The 18,129-nt window shown below is 27.5% G+C and overlaps 1 protein-coding gene across 2 annotated transcripts in view; it reads right to left on the reverse strand.

Annotated features, from left to right (window-relative positions):
- LOC121129667 (zwei Ig domain protein zig-8) overlaps positions 1–18,129 on the reverse strand; it is a 453,671-nt gene that overhangs the window by 266,714 nt on the left and 168,828 nt on the right. The window contains exon 1 of one of the 2 annotated variants that reach the window (XM_071893300.1): positions 15,831–16,318. The exons of the other annotated variant lie outside the window; for it this stretch is intronic. The gene's annotated coding sequence lies outside the window, so the exon portion shown is untranslated. Of the gene's footprint in view, positions 1–15,830; positions 16,319–18,129 lie in introns of those variants that run through there. 2 annotated transcript variants of the gene reach the window in all.

Here is an 18,129-nt window from a genome sequence, read left to right on the forward strand (position 1 = left end):
CATGAAATATATAATACAGGGATATATGATTTTGTGATCATAAGATATTATATCAATATTTTTGATCAGCTCCCTACAACCTAGCTAAAAGTAATCTGTTAACTACCTAGTGAGAAACATTTCTTCAATATAATACTGAACATAGTAATAATTAGCGAAATGTATAATTATTTATGCTTATTGGGAGTATTTTGTGGATGTTATAAATAGAAACCTAAAATCTAACTGATAATTCATACAATATGAAGAATATTTTGGATGAGAGCGGTCATGACGTTTTATTAGATCAGTTACAAACGTCTGTGATGGAAATAAACAAGAACATAAAACACAATTATTCAAAAATCCATCCTCAATTCTACTTTTTAATTCAATTTTTAAGTCCTACAAAGACTTAAAATTACAACTTTACAACAAATCCTCAGAGTTTTATGAGCATATGCAAATGTTCAATCCGGGTTCGTTTATATCAATGATTCCTTGTATGTAGTAGAAAAAAGAAGTTCCCTTCCTCAGGAACTAAATAACAATGACAACAGCATAGGAAAAAAAAATTCCCTCTTCAGTTTGCCAACTCAGTTGAGCTAAAATATACACCTCATTTTCATTACTAAGAATATCAACATTAAACATATGCCTCATAATGGTAACATAATATAAATTTATGGCTCTACCAAAATAATTAGACAAATTCCGCTGATATATGTTTATCTTACAAATACTATTACAACTCAAATGCCCATAAAATTCAGTTATCAGTATCCTCTCTACATAATTACGAAAGTTGATAAGAGATACTACTGATAAATGAGCTTTATAGGCATTATCTTTTTTTATACAATGATGATTATTAAGTTTCAGTTAACATATATATTTTCAATTTTGAAAACAGAATTTTATGGCTATTTTAGTAGGAAAATCATTCTTCCTACCTATTTTAAAGTTTCCAGTAGCCCTAAAACTATTTTTAATATGGCAACAGTCTTGAAATTGATTCCAAATTTTTTGCAAAATCTACAAATCCGTTCCCGATATAAAAAAACAGGCAATACCATCTTCATTTTTTCGAAAGAGGGTTAACTTTCATATTTACCATTCAAATGTAATATAAAATTTTCACAATAACTCACTAAATGGGAATTTTTTAATATGTAAATAATTGTTTACTTTTTTTTTTCTATTCTCTATCTTTCTTTAATCCATCGATAACGTTGAAAACATTACATTTGTTATAAACACTGAAATTATTTTAAATTAGATATTACAAATAATTTATTTTTTATATTATAGAAGTATATTTCAAAATATATGTAACAATGTACGTCGGTGACTCCTTAGGATAGATATTATAATTTAGTATTAGATCTACTAATTTTTTTAAATTTTGTATCCTATTATAAAATATTCGTGCTATTCTGTGTTTTATACAAAAATGTTTTTAATGTATAATTGAAAATAACCCATTATAAATACATTCATTTTTTTATTCAATTAATTAGCTATTTTCTCTTTTTTTTTGGTTTTTGGGCTTATTTTCACTGGAAAAATTAACCATTTGGAGAAAGGTATGGTAAAAACACAAAAAAAAATCTTTCGTAATATTACAAGGAAAAGATTAGACCTCATCAAATGTTACTTATTTCTTCAGAATTATGGAAAAAGATATTATTCCCATTCTCCAAGGCAGAAATTAACTTAATATAAAAATTACTTTTATCTTGGACCTTGGCTATGCCTGTGCCAAAAGTAATGAATAACCTTGTTGTAAACGGTTTTCAATACACAAGAAAATTCAAGATATAATATCCTTGTTTCCAAATTAGCTTCCCAGAGATAAATGTTATAACATTTAAAGTGGTACAAAATGAAAGCTACTATATATTTTATTTTTTAAATATAATAATATATTTATAACTACTTTTGAAAATGTTATCAATTTTTAAAGCACAAACATATATATCCTTTATGCATTGAATTGATGGCATACCTGTATTTCAAAAATGTTATTCTTAATCCACATGTATCACATATTATCGTCATAAGTGTAACTATTAGTAAGTGTATTTGATAGCATAGCAAAAAACATTGATATCAAAAAGAATGAAACGAAGAGATAAAGGTGTTCCTTGGCTTTATAGGTAGATATAGGCAATTTCTAAAATCCAACTAATTTATGTATAGTTAGTTTAGACCACTAGTTCCCATAGTTGTTTCATGAAGATCAATATAGAGTTGTCAGAATTCTAGGTTAGCAAAATACAGATTTGGGGTCTTCATATTTTAACAGGGTTTGAAATTATACATAACTTAAATTTTGGTAATAATACCTATATTAATATTCTGATTAGTAATGTGTACATATTGATAACGCTAAATAAAAGTATTTAATTTGTGATGTGCTATGTGGTGACCATTCTTGGAAAAACTAATTGATGAAGGCTAAATATGTAAACTTTAGACATACTATCATGGATTATTCACCCATAAGATGAAATCGAAGAAACAAATGTCCTGATAAAAGAAGAACTGTTCAAAATATGTTGTGAAAAATAACTTAGAGTTCAGCTCAGAGAGGGATATCAGCAGTTTGACTTCAAAATTAAATCCATCTAATTTATTCTGCTTTATGGACAATTGCAGCAAAGATATTGATAACTTTTTTATCTTCATAAATCGTGGAAGGGTTTTTACCGCATATACTTATGTTCTTACGAAAAATAAGTAATCATTACAATTCATAAAATGTGTTTGTCAATATTTGACTACAAATATGTCTGGTTTAATCCCAAATTATTAAAAAAACATCCAACTTACTGATCCCATTTATGATGAAATCTTTATATATTTCTATTTTATCATTGATTTTATTTTAATGTAAAATGTAATTGGACTTTTTTTTTTAATATTAAAATTCTTTTTCTTTTCATTTTTTTTTTTTTTTTCAATTTTACAATATAAAAAAAAACACTATGATAGACATAATCACTGTGTAATTTGCAAAAAAACATTTAAAGTTAACAATTTAAAAAAAATTTAATAGAAAGCATACTAAAAACAAAAAATCAACAAGTTGTCTATGGTATAAAAAATTGGGAATCTCTGGTTTATACCTTCGAAAATGAGAATAATATCAATTTGCATATGTTTAATAAAAGAAGTCTGAAGAATATATATTATTTTACATGTAAGAAAATAAACATCTTTTGACCTACTCCCATTAACAATTATAAAAGTAACATTTTTTATCAATATTTTCAATTCATTATCAAATTTTACATTTCTGAATTTTACTTACTGAAAGAGGAAAAATAAGAAGCTCTCATTGTTCCTGAGGTAGTTATTAACATTGTAAGAAAAAAAGAAAGAAGGTAAACAAAAGTTTATCATTCATTATTCAACAAATATATATTTACTGGCAATCTAAAGGTCATTTTCATTTATTTTATCATAATTTAAATAAAATATTCACAGATTAATGTAAAAAAATTGATTAGTAAGGATGTCAAAAGGTATTTATATCATATTTGAAGGCAATAAAAACGTTATTTGATGTTGCCTTTTCTTCTGATTTCAGGTATGCCACAATTTCCTAAAATTAATCAAAAGCAATATAGTAATCTGAAATTTTCGACAGAAATTACTATTTCATTTTCTTCCCTACTTTATTTCTATAGTATGATTTTTTGACTTACAATATGTCATAAATGGTTCATCTCAGATTCATGAAATTATGTCAAACTATAGTAGTTGAAATAGTTAAGCATGTTAACAAATTTTAAAAAATATAATACATTAAAAAATGACACTTTTATACCTAACAATATTCCTATTACTTGAGTATTACTTATAAATTTCTTCTCTCCCGTAGAGAATGAAATAAATTCCACCCCAACAACATTTTTAACATTGCTATATATAGGTATTGATATTCATAGAAATACAAATTAAAATCGGTTATTATAAGGAGTTATTGAAAATAAGTAACAACATATATCATTTTTATGTGACGTCATTATTTATTGACCAGCTATAGTTGAGGAACACGCTAATTACTCCATTATTAATAAGTTAATTTGTATTATCAACAATACATTACAACAATAGTTTCGATTATATTTATAATAGAAAATCAAATAATTTACATGAGACCGTAGGTCACAAATAATCTGACTATTAATAAATCATTACACACCTGCTTTACTCTTTATTTTTTATATTTCTGATGACACACCCTTTTGATTAAAATTCTATAGACGCTTTTGTATCGACATCTATTAAAAGTCTGGATAAAATACTCAAACTGGACCATATGTAAAAAAGCGAAGAACCAATAATTGCGAATTGTCTGAGACTAATTCAATAATATAAGGGATCAATGAATCTCCTATCTATTAACTATTGAAAGCTCCATGGGGAATTTTTTGAAATTTTTCGGATTTCAGAGTACATTTAAAAACAAGAGGGCGTTTTTTAAGCCATTATTAAGTAGATACTGGATATCTATTTTAAAAAAAACCTGATTAATTATTAATAAATCTTATTTTTTAGGTAATAAAAGCGATAATAGGCTAATGATAGGATAGTAAGAGCAAATTCCTTCATGTATGATTGTCCCCTGTTCATGTGTGCCGGATTATATTATCTCAGTAATGAAGGCTGAAAGGCTTGAGAATGAGGAATGTTTCGATATAAAGAGAGCTCTTCTCCGAAATTACTATTCATTTCTGGAAATGTTAATAATTCAGGAGGAATGTAAACGAAAGGGAAAAAGTTACACAGCCCTCCTATACAAATCCATCTGCTCAACAATATCATAAATAAAAGATAAATTATTTCAAATCAATGTTATATTTTTTATCAGAGTGGGAACATTTTTCTATGTTGGTTATTAATTTTTCATTAACGCGGTGCATGATTACTAAGAATCCGTAAAAAGCAAACTAACCTTCGCAAAAATAGTATAAGGGATAGGACTTAGAATAATTAGAAATGGGACTCCATAAAAACCTCTCACACCTTGAAACATTATACAGCATTCGCAGTCAATTTTTTGATATATAGAAAATAGGAATCAAGAAGATAAAAAAAATACAATAATGAAAAAATGATAAGTAGGGAAGCTAACGCTATAATTTATTTATTAATTATTTTTCTAATCAATACTGAAACAATTTTATTATTATTTGTTATATTTTAACTATTTTTCTTCAATAAAATCTTATGGAAAACATTTATGGATTATCTTTAATTAATTAACTTTTGTGAAAATCCAATTTTTGTAATATTCTTGAGCAATGATTCGAGATGTGAGCAGTAATTATCAGAGACTTTGATGCCAAGGGGCATCTGCATCATGAAGGATCCTTGCATGTAAGGAAATGAGATCCACCGAGAGAGGCACAAGGCTGTGTGGAAGTTGAAGAGAAAATGAAAAGGGGTATTCCGACTTGCAGGGATATCCAAATGGGAAAATATGAATTCCAAGAAAACGGAACGATAAGTGGAAACTGATGTAAATTTATGAATGCTCTGTAGGAATAATCCATTCAAATCATCACAAATTAAATGTCTTGAACCACAGTTCTAACCTTTTTTCAACTTCCACATTAATCCCAATTTGATGCAATACATTTCCAGTTAGTTTATATGACCGCAGGGCCAATTATCTTTATTCATTATTAATCTACTATCAAAATTATATCAACAGAGGATAATTAAATTCATACGATAAGAAATCATTGGGCATTGTATCATAAGACACTTTAATTTACAATCTTTGTAGATAAATTTGGCTTGTAAAGTATCGATATATCATAAAAATATTGTTCAATACTTATATATCGTATCATGATACAATACAGGTACTGTTACAGCCCTAGTAATTAGGACACGAACAAATTATAAAATATTACTTCTATCAATAATTCCTATTTTTGACTTTTCCACAATGCATTGATTAGCACTTACTTAAGAAAAATTAACGCCAATGGGTTTTTATATGGGTCACTTATTAGATCAAAATATAAAATTTTCCATATGCTGAAAATTATTTTATAATTGCATCAGTTCAAGTCGTATTTACACTTGAAAACAGAGAAAATATAGCAGTTAATACTTTTTTATTCAAGTGTAAAACTATATGAACATTGTCATTTAGTCTTCATTTTTTTTTTTTTTTCGTGTTAATGTAGTCTTTGACAATCTTAAAAATCAAAACTCTATAACACATAGTATTTGAAATTTACAACTTTTTATCTCAGTTGTTCATTTCGAGTGGAATTATTTGAAAAATCTGTAAGTTACACAAAACTACTCAATATTTAAAATATATGTTCAAAACGACTTTTTTTTATTATTAAGAATTATAAATTGCATAAACTTGACTCTCAAGTCTTTCTTCCAATAAATATTTATAAAAAAGTCAAAATTGTATTCTGACATTGTCAAATCACTGTGACACCGTAATTTGACTTTTCAGTAGTGAAGAATCTCTTGGCAAAATCTGAAGAAAACTTTTTCTTTTGAAATTTTTAATACAACCAGTTCATATAATTTGGGACTTCCAAAATTGACTTTAAGGAGGATGAAAAATATCATCTTGTCTCAAAAGGGCTTTCTAGGGCAACATTTTGAACTATTTTTAATTAGGGCATAAAATCTCAAGGTATTCCAGTTTAAAATATGATAAAAAATGAAATCACATAGCTTAAATGCAAGTCTTTTCGTATGTCTTGCATATCGAGTGATTCATTAAAATCTGAGCACTTATAATTTTAAACTCCAATAAGATATATGTCATTTATTAATTATTAATATAAGTTGAAGATTATTAATAACATAGAATGATGTGTGTCTGAGGATGTAGTCCTACGTCATGGTGTCTCAGCGTCGGCTGATAGGGGTTTTAAAGGCCTCGGTATTTGGATGATGGGTATGTTTAGTTAATAATCCAAAGTTGTAACGACTGATTTTTATCTTCTTTACACAATTATAATATATAATATCATTAACTAATAATTCATCTATACATTAAATAAACAACGTCATGGTTAATCCCATATTAATAATGATTCCCTTCTCCAGTACCTAGTGCTAGAGAGATTAATGTTCTAACCTGTTTAGTAAACTATTATTACCCCAATTCGGGCCTTCCGCTTGACATGCACCAAAAATATGTAGTCGTGGGGGTTGATATCAGGGCTATAGGGAGCCAAAAATGCCATTAAGAGTTCAAAAGAACTCAAAATACACATTCAAAAGAGTTTTACTACGAAGATGATCGGTTTCTTTTATTCCTGGTGTCAAAATTTACTACCCTAACAAGGCTCTTTTCACCCACTTCTTGATCTCTCTCTGCGCAGTCTAAAGTGAAATGCCGAGATCTTTTGCATGTGCCCTCATGGACTTAGAAAGATTACCCTGGGCTGTTTTCTTAAACTCCTCATGATCCAGTTATGCCTTTTTGACAGAGTTTTTCTTCCTCTCCAACGTTACAGACTTGCTGACATTGTAGACGGTGGTCCTGGAGACACCCAACTTCTTGGAGTACACGAATGGAATTCGTTGATCACGTTCAAGTGTCATTTTCTCGACTTATACGTAAGCTAGAGAGCTCCAACTGGTTTTGTTTTGTAACCAATTGTTTGTGCTTTAAAATATGAAATAATTGTACTCAATCAACTTCATTAATTATTGAATGAGTAATTGTTCTAATTACGATAGACCATCCAGTATTACAAACTGCAAATAAGAATAATTATTACTTTGACCTTAAAAAACTTTGGTTTTCACTAGGTGCTTTATAATCTTGGTTGAACCTGCAAGCAGTACAAGAACACAATAACCCAACAGCAAGACCTGCATAACTTAAATAAATGTTGTGGCCCATTTCATATACAATCATGTCCCGTTTTTGTTCGTTTTTTTTTTTTTTTAGAAAACGATCCGTGATATTATTTCGTGTTCCTTGCTCATTTTGTGATCAAATGTATTTTCGCAGTTAATTAATACAAAAATATTATTGACAATGAATACTTTAGACGGATTTTTGCGATTAATTTTAAATATATATTTATTTAAAATGAATTTAAAATTTTATCCTTTATTGTAAGTTGAAAAAGTATATTTTTGTATTCAAATACGAGGTGTACTCAAAAAGTAAAGTGACATTATATTTTTAGAGTGGAAAATAAATATTTATTCATCAATATTTATGTTGTTCCTTTCAAATCCCCCTCAGATAATACAATTGTGCCAACGCTTTTTACAATCTGCAGCACACTTCTTCATATACACTTTTCAGTATAGCCTTGAACTCTTCTAGCGATGCTCTTTTTATCTCCTCAATCGTTGCAGATCTCAATCTTAAAGAAAAAGTAATATAATGGCTGAGGTATGATTGTGGTTTGTTTTGTCCAAAAAACGTCTGTCAACAGATTGTGAGCGATGCTAATACAACTATTCTGTATGTCAAAATAAAGCAGGTTTGGAAAAACTTTGCTGACACTCGTATGATGCCCAAAACGGTCGAACAAATTTTATGGCATAAGCCAATTGATATGACAATATCCTCAGAAACTTCTCTGATAGTGATTTGACGGTTTTCAAAAACAAATTCCTTCATTGCTTCAACGTTTTCATCTGTTGTTGACGTACCAGAGCGAGCATTGTAATTGGCATCTTCCTAAACATCTTGGAAGAGTTTGTACAGCTTGTGAGCATTTTTTTACTCAGAACTCTCAATATTTCAAAAGTTTTGGAGCACTATATTTCATTTTTTACACAAAATCTGATACAAATTCTTTGATGTTTTTCAATAGCAAAAAAATATTGCCGTACACGGAAAATACTTCTGATCGTTATACCTCCCACAAACAAGCTAAATATATTATACAGCTGAAAAATTGAGTTTATGTTTGTAACAAGTGTACTTATATTAAAAAAATCGAATATTCCAAATTCAGGTTGCCTGCAAAATTTGAAAAGTCTCATTACTTTAAAAACACATTTCGTATATGATTTTAAATATTTTTTTTTATTATACCACAAAATACCTATTTTTTTTTTTGGCAGAACCTCTGAAAGAAACATTGGAGCATCCCAATATGCCGTGGCACACACTTTAATAAAGTTTGGTATCGTACTTTCACTCAAGAATAAATAAAAAAAAACTTCTACCTATAAAATTGTTGACAATTTACTAGTTATGTATCAAAACAATTGCTTTGAAATTCCTACAATATTGTGTAGCCTTGGGATATGTTTCATTTTTACTACATGTAAGTATGCGTAGTACAAAATCTAACAAATTGTATTTGTAGTTTGAGTTGTTTTTCTATTGCGTTTCCATTATCGATACTTTTTATTAGGGAAAACATAAAAAATTGTGAGAATATGTGTAAGTACAAAATCCAAGAGTTATTTCTGAGCTTCAAAAAGAATATTTATCCATTTTCTTTTAAGGGTAAAGGCAATATACATTATGTTAAAAAAATAATAAAAAAACACCTAGATCATTTGATTGATGACTTGGAAACAAAATAATTCTGTTTTTCGAGGCATTTACTCGGGGAAAAACAACGCATAAAGTCATGAAAAGTATTTTTTTTTATGTTTTTAATTACAAGGATTAATGGCATAGGTAGGTTTTTGTATCAATAGAAAAATAATTAGCCAATTTGACAATACAGTAATGAATACATACTATTTTCTTAAAGTGCATTTTTACTTTACTCAGTTTTTTCATAGAGTAAAATTAAGTAAGTTCGAGAAAGACTTTATTTTTTTTTTTTTGCTTTGTCGATATTTTGGTAAATACAATAAGGAATTATTTGTATTACTTGCTTATGTTGATTCCAAGAAATTAAGGAAAACATTTATATGTTTTTGGATTTATATATAAAAGTATATCTACGGAAGACTGGTCCATTTTGAACCTTTTCAAAAATGTTGCGCTGTCAAAGGCTAAAAATAGACATTTGCGTAAAAAACGATTATGACGAAATTTGAAAAATTTTAAAGGTTGCTCAACAACCTTAAAATGTTGAAAATTAACATTTTTTCAATAATTTTGTGTTTTTCTTTTATTATCTTCCAACAAAAAGAAATCAGTATAAAATTTATTTTATAACATTTTTATCAGTAATTTATCTTTAAAAAATATATATATTATTTTGTTCTTAAATTAGTTTCTTTGATTTTAAAAGGAATATAATTGAAAGATATTTTTTTACAATTCAGGATGGGGACTCAAAAATTAGAATACCTTTTGAGGCCATCTAGCCTCAGTTCTAAAAATCAAAAATGTCCGAGCTACAAGGAAAACGGCAGAGAGTGTGCAATCTCCTCCATGCAACAGATTTACTCCGACAAGAAGATCTTCACAGTGGACAATGTTCTGAACATGAAAAAGGATTGCTTCTTGGCTGAATCAAAAGTTCAGGTTGAGTTAGTCTTCAGCCCCAAACATCCAGCTCAGATCATGGTCCTCGGCGTCTTGGCATCCGACACTAGCAAGATGCCTTCCTACTTATTCAAGGGCAACAAGAAAGTCAACACGGACGTCTACTACAAGATCTTCATTTACCGTGTCATGGTTGAAAAGCACGTTCCCCAGGGACAAATATGTCTTTACCACAGACAATATTGTGTAATATTTCTGCAAGAAGAAAATGACTGTCTTTTGGTCAGCAGAGTCCTTGTCTTCTTGCTCCCCTGACGTGAAAGAGGACTTTGTTTTTTTCTGCATCTTGGAAAAAAGACAAACACGACTTCTCACCCGAATGTCGATGCTCTGAAAGCTGTGATCACAGAGGAGTGGAACAACTAGTCCTCGGATTATATCAAGGTGATCTGTGATTCTATTTGTCCCCCTATTGAAGCTATCATTCAGAATATAGAGGAACAAACTAAACAAAAAGTGTAGAAAATTGTAGAATTACTAACTTTTGTTTCAAAAGTTTGGCATAAAAATAGCACAAAATAAAAATATGTAGAAGTTCAAACAGCTTTTAAAATTTTCTGATTTTTGAGTCCTTCCCAATTATTACTCAGAGTCTGCATTATTTATCTTTATTCTTTACTTAAACAGTCAAGTCTTTAAAATAAAACTACATAATATTAAGAGACGGACATTGATCGTTCATTTAAGGTTGGTATTGGTTTATAAAAAAATAAGTATGACATTGATTTTAAAAGTAATTTTGCATATGTCCTGTTAATCGTAAAACTATTTCATTTTGTATTTATAGTTATATTTAAACAAAATAAAAGATTTAAAAAAAAAACTAATCGGTTATGACCAATAATTTAAAAGTAATTTTTCGATATGAAAAATAACATATTTAACGTTGTGAAGATGAAACTTCAATTTTTTCAAGTAAGAAACGATTATAAAAAGTTTGTTAGAAGACGTTATCATTTTGTTGGAGGTAATCCTCCTCGAGGTATACGTATTATTGAACCAGGAGCTATGTACCATGCTCGGTGGGTGAGTAAGCCATTGTACTCTATCAAGATTTATATATTTAAGATCAATTCAAACTCACTGCCAATGAAATTGCTGGAATTCGTAATATTACTATTTTTATTGTAAAAATAGATGTCTAGCTTGGTTCACAGCTCTTGATGTTAAACCTTCTCCTTTCCAAGATCTTGAATTTATGTTAAACTCAAATTTTTTGAAAATGCACATCCAGCAACTTCAAAAGCTCAAAAAAATAAAAAAATAAATATATATATATCAAAGGCATCTTTCGTATTTAAAGATACAAAATATAGCCTTGCTATTTTTTTGCCCAAAAGTATTATCTCATGAAAAATGAACTATGGCTGAGACAATTGTAAATACAGAAAGGTCCATTAATACATAAAATATTCCAAAACGAATAAATGTAAACTAAAAATATATTGGGATACTCTCATTTGCAAAACATATTTCAATAAAAATTCTGATAAATTTCCTTCAAGCTGACCCTGACACATAGCATTCTAGAAATAATGAGGCATATTAAATCATTAAAAACTTAACAAATACTATTGACTCGGCTGAAAGGGGAGTTGCTCTCATAAAAGAATCAAATTTCTTAATTACTAATGATGAAGAGCAGAAACAGTTGATATAACATCTTTCGATAGTCCTGAACTACTGTTCAGGACCATCGAAAGATATTTCCTAATTTAAAAAAAAAAACATAAATTAGAGAAGACAGTTTGAAACTCATTCAAAATTAACAAAGCTCCTTTTCTTTTTTAAAATATTTAATTTTCTCAATTTTTGTTTCATTTAAAAAAAAAAAAAATTGAAGATTTTATAAAAATTATTTTCGTATTTTTTAAAGAAATTGGATGACTTACTGTAACAAAAGGAGCTAATAAAAAACCCTTAATGAAAGTTGTTCTGATAATAGTGTGTATTTTTCTCCATAAAGATATGGTAGATGGCTATTTCATCTTAAAAATTTAAATTGATAATGCAAGCTCTGAATACTAGGGTAAAAATAAGTTTCACTTCTATTTCGTTTAAAATCCCAAAAATTAATTGAAGTACATAGTAATTAATTTGTTTTTTATAGATAATTTACATTTATACAATATTTATGATATACAGTTTATCATATCTGCTGGTGGATGGAAGATATCAAAGGAAGACGACAAAATTTTCGAAAAAAAAGTCAATTTTCAAACATTTAAGAGTGTTGTTTTACCTTTAAATCTTTTTCAAAATTTTGTCAGTCATCGTTTTTTACCCAAATGTCTATTTTTAGCCAATAGCAGCTCAAAATTACAAAAAAATTGTTATAAATGGACTAGTCTCAGGTTAGCTTTTTGAAAAGTAAACACAAGTCTTATGGTGAAAAAGTAAAACATTTCTTAAATCTAAACAAAACTATCTTTTTCGTTGTTTAGAAAATGAAAAAAATATAAGAAATCAAATTATTATATTAATGCTTAAGGGAACTGTGTTCACTTATTTATGTGAAAGTTATTATTATAGTTAAATAAATTTAACATGACGACAGCATTGTTGATTTCCGTCATATTGGAAACATCAACATATAAATTTTAAAAGAATAAAAACGAATAGTTTTTTATATAAGATGAAGAAAATTTATGAATAAAACATTACCGTCTATTAAATGAATATATCTTTAAGTCCTAGTTGTATTTTATATAAGATAGGCATATACAGTTCATCTAATTGGGAGTCTCTTGCACATATTAAAAATTAAGAAAACAAAAATCAACATGGTAATCTGGACCATTTAAATAATATTTTGGATGAGAGTAGCTTAGTTGTCATGAGATTTTATTAGATCAGCTGTTGTGACTAGGGGGAGGAAAAGAAGGAAATAAACAAAGAAATTGCTAAAAATTACTCTGCAACAAATCCTCAGCTTAGTCTCTGTCTTTTATGACAACAAACAAATATTTTTTTTTTTTTTTTTTCACTTGGTTTTTATTTAACATTGATATATTTTCAAATTTTAATAAACAAACTAGAAAAAATAAAGAACAAAACACAAAAAACAATAATAAACAAACCATTTTCGATTGTGTCATAATGAACACCCTATAAAAATATACAATTATGAATATTTTAAAACACTCGCGTCCAGCTTTTTAATATTTACAATTCCCCAGTGTCTGTCTCTTTCCTTGACCTTATGGCATACAAAATATATTGTGGTTTAGTAAGCAGGGCATTCACTTTTTGATTGTCGATGCTGTTAAAATCTATTTGCAAGAACGTAACAAGAAAATTATATATTTTTGCGCTGTTATGGACTCAATTTATCCAGATATTTAAATATTAATTGGGGTTTAGAATTAAAACAATATTTCAATCAGATGAAGAACTAAAGAAGAAGCCAGATGAATTATCCTTTTCATAAAAACAAATCAAAATTTGGAGCTTATAAGTTTGAATTTGTTATAAAATTCATGGGCAAATCCGGAGGAGCCAAATGCTATATTTTAACGTTATTGGGAAAATTTTATTTCTTCAACATTTATGTGGCGTTCAATGATATTGTTGTCTTCTGCAAAGACATTGTGGAAGCAATAAATTTTACTAATATAGTCATAGCAGCAAACGTCTGCGTTATTAATTTCACATCTTTTGCGATTTATCATAAGTCACCAATCAAATTATCCATATTGTTTTGAATATAAATTTTCAATTACCCTCACAAATTATATTTGAATTTATCCATTTTATGTTTCGATATTTTTTTGAACCTTTTTTTTAAAATTCTTGTAGCATAACTGTTAATGTTATGTACCATAAATAATCATTACTTGTAAGTTTGAGTATTTTTCTATATATTTAATTTTTTCCCATTTACAAAATGTCAAGTTTAATTAGTTTCTCATATGTAGACACTTCTTCATTAGCAAAGAAGAGTTATTTCTTGTTATTTTCTGGCCCCATCTTTTACGAAGCTAGTTCCTAGAATTAAGAAATCATGACAACAGCTTAAGAAAAGAAAATTCCCTTTTCATTGTTGAAATACTGAAAAAACGGGCGATCTAAAAAGAAGATTTACTTTTTAACTGTCTATTTTATTTCAAAAACATATCAATCAAATATCTATAAAAAAGCTTCGATTCGGAATTATTACCATTGAAAACAATATTCTATTTTAAAAAGGTTGGAAACAAGAAATTTTTCTTCAAGCAAGGAATTAAATGGAAAAATCAAATACTTTGGTCGGTCGAAAAAGAGTTAAGATTAAAGGATATGAAAATAAAAAGTTATTTCGGTTGAATACTTATTGGATATAAATCCATGTTCATAAAAATAGAATTATATTTCAAAACACAATTAGGAAAATGAATATATTTACATACAAAATGAAGAAACCCAACTTTAATTATAATTTGGAAAGTAGTAGTCAAAAATGAAATACAATCTTTTGTTTTCATAGAAATAAAATTTCTTAAACTTAGATTTTCGCATAAATTTTGCGAAATTTAATTGAATTTTTATACAAAAATGACCAAAATAGTTAATATGAATAATTTCCAGGTTAGTTTTATAAAAGTATTCGACTCAGTATTTTCAAAATTATATAGACAATAACAATTTCAAAAATTAAAGTTTTATTATGTATTTGTTATCAAACGATATCAGATTGTCTATCATTCCAAAAACAAAAATATTTGGCCAGCTAATCTACAAAAAAATGTGATGCAAAACTCTAAACTTAATTAATAGATTCATATAATTTTTTTTTAAATATGTAATTAAAATTCTTATTTAAAAAAAAAAAAAAACAGTCCAACGTTTTATGTCTAACTTTTAATTGATTTTCGTTGATTTCCCCAATTTATAAATAATATTCCTTTATGTATTTAAATCATTTATTTATAATTATATATATATAAATAATTGTAACAAGAAACAAAAAGTTTTTGTTCTTTTCGTAAACTTTAAATGAATTATAATTTATTTGCTCGGTTCTAAAATTGTTTTTAATTCACATCCATAAAAAATTGTACATCACAAACTTTGACAAATATATGATTTATTTTTTTCTGGTACTTACTCGAGACAATTAAGACTTTAAGTAGACACGATTAATAAATTAAGAGATTATAAATACCAGCTATATTATTTGTTAATATATAATTTTCTAATAAATGTTGTCTATTTTGTTGAGGATTTACATAAATTATTATGATCAATTTTTGTTACACTATTTACTTAATTCTTAATTCAAATGATTTTTCCTTATTTTTTACGACTAATTAGGATTGAATTATATTTATATAAATTTCATTAAAGAGGATAAGGTCAACATTTAAAACAGAAACCCAAAAACACTTACCTATTGAAAACAAAATTAATTGAATAATTATACGGAGTCTATAATCTTCTTATTATTCTATTATTCTTGCTATAAATTTGATAAACTGAGTATAAACGAGAATGAAACAAGTTAATTATAAACCGTATGAAACTCAACTGATTTTCCTTCGCGTTTTTTTCCATTCTCCCCCCTTTGGAAGTCCCTCCTTTCTAATGACGAGGGGGAATATTGTTAGATGTAGAGAATATATAAAGGAGAAATGATATCGAGTACTTTTATTCCGCTTGGTTTCAACCTCTCTTTTATTTAGTACTATTATTATAACTTTTATCTATGTATTTGTGTGTTGTTATTTAGAAAAGAAATCATCTTCTGAGTTATAAGTATATGGAGGTCCAATAATGAAGGAATCGTTATGGAATATACGGCATAAAATACAATAAAACTCTATATTCTTAACAAAAAAGTGGCTTAAAAGTAAATAAAAACAAATTTTCAATTGTATGTACTATAAATTGAAACAAAATGGGATTATCCAGAATATATATTTTGTGAGCAATTTTTCAGTTTGTCTCATGTCATTTCATATTTATAATGCTCAATAAATTCCGTCTTGTCTTTTATATTATCTTGTCAAGAAAATAAACATTTGATTACTTTTTTTTTATAAAAGTACAATTTTCATTTGTTGTATTATACTAGTTCAAAGTATTAATTTAATCTACATTAGTATTGTTTATTCACACTCCTTATCGTCATAAATTAGTCAAGAAAAGAACCATTTGTTCAGTCAGACAAAATATTTTACTTGTTTATCTCTCAGTTACTAAGTTTTCACATCTTTAATATCTCACTTCTTACTAAATAAAAGTACTTTCTATTTCAAGTAGTGTTGTGTCAGTTCTTTTTTTTTGACCAAAGACGGTGGCCTAGTCCAATCTTAATTGTCATTCCTTAAAAAAAGTCAAATTGGTCTTTCGTCACGTTCTTGAGGGTTTTTTTCTTTTCTTTTTTTCTTAGTCTATTATATAATAGAATTTATTAATGAACTATGTAAAAATATATTTATCGTTTTATATTTCATTATTTATAAAAATATACATATTTTTTCCTAAAATATTTTTTTAAATCACATATATCTTATTTGGCTTAATACAACATGGACATTTTTTAGTGAAAATTCCAAAGACTGGTCTTAAAACTGGACTTTAACAAATAAATAAGACTGACACACCAATTATTTCAAGGTTCTCATGTCTCAATCAATAGACTAGACACGAACCCGAATTCATACTTTCTCACCCTTCTATGTCACAAAATTCTTCAAACATACAAATGGTGACTATGAATTTGAAGTGGAAACCTATTTTGGAAACTAACATTGAACTTTAAAGGATGATGTTTTTAAAAAGAAAAGGAATATTAACATGAAATAAAGATATTTTTTATAGAAAAAGTGATATTTTATTTCAGAAGAGACCAATTTCTTTGCAAAGAAACATTAAAATTAAAATTATGGTTTAAAATATTATGATATCATGTTGAAATCCATTTTTTCATTGCTTGAAAAATTGATAAAAAGTGTAAAGAATAACGTACACCCATTTAGGCAGGAAAGACACAAATTTACATTTTATATTATGGGCCACACAAGTCACAAGGAGTAACGATAGAATTGGCGGCGACTTCAAATGTGGTGAGTCAACTAGAAATGACGCTTGAGTAAAAATCAAGTTATTGAGAAATTCCCTTTATATTTATTTACTAGATAAATATTAACAGCCAAATATGGGATTTATGTTCAAAATTGAGGGATGGGATATTATAATCCAGAATAATTTAGAGCGTTCCACTAATTAATGTGACTCTAATTGACCTCACTATGACCCTTTGAATATAATTGGTCATATTCATAGATATTTGTTAATATTGATTAAAACGATGTGGTCATAAAAATAAAGCGAGTTGATCCGGTCTAGCTTTATTCTAAGAAGAACCTTATTATTAATTAACATTATGACTTACTTCTGCACTATGCACCATTAAACGATTAGACAACATTATTATTATTAAGATAATTTCCAAACATTATAACTTATAAATTATGTTGAAACTATTTGCGAAATGAAATGTAATTGTAAATTAAGGCCAAATAATCCTGTAAAAAGAGAGGGCCATGCTCCAATTGGTTTTCTCTCCAAGAAGTTACATTTAGTAGGGATCATTCCTTGAAAGTGGGGGACAATTTACATGGATTCTCTAGAAATGTGTGGGCTATGACATTTTTCTTTAATGGACGAAAAAGATGAGAGAATGA

This window comes from Lepeophtheirus salmonis, chromosome 14 (assembly GCF_016086655.4).
Source record: "Lepeophtheirus salmonis chromosome 14, UVic_Lsal_1.4, whole genome shotgun sequence".
In the NCBI taxonomy this organism is placed as follows: Eukaryota; Metazoa; Arthropoda; class Copepoda; order Siphonostomatoida; family Caligidae; genus Lepeophtheirus; species Lepeophtheirus salmonis.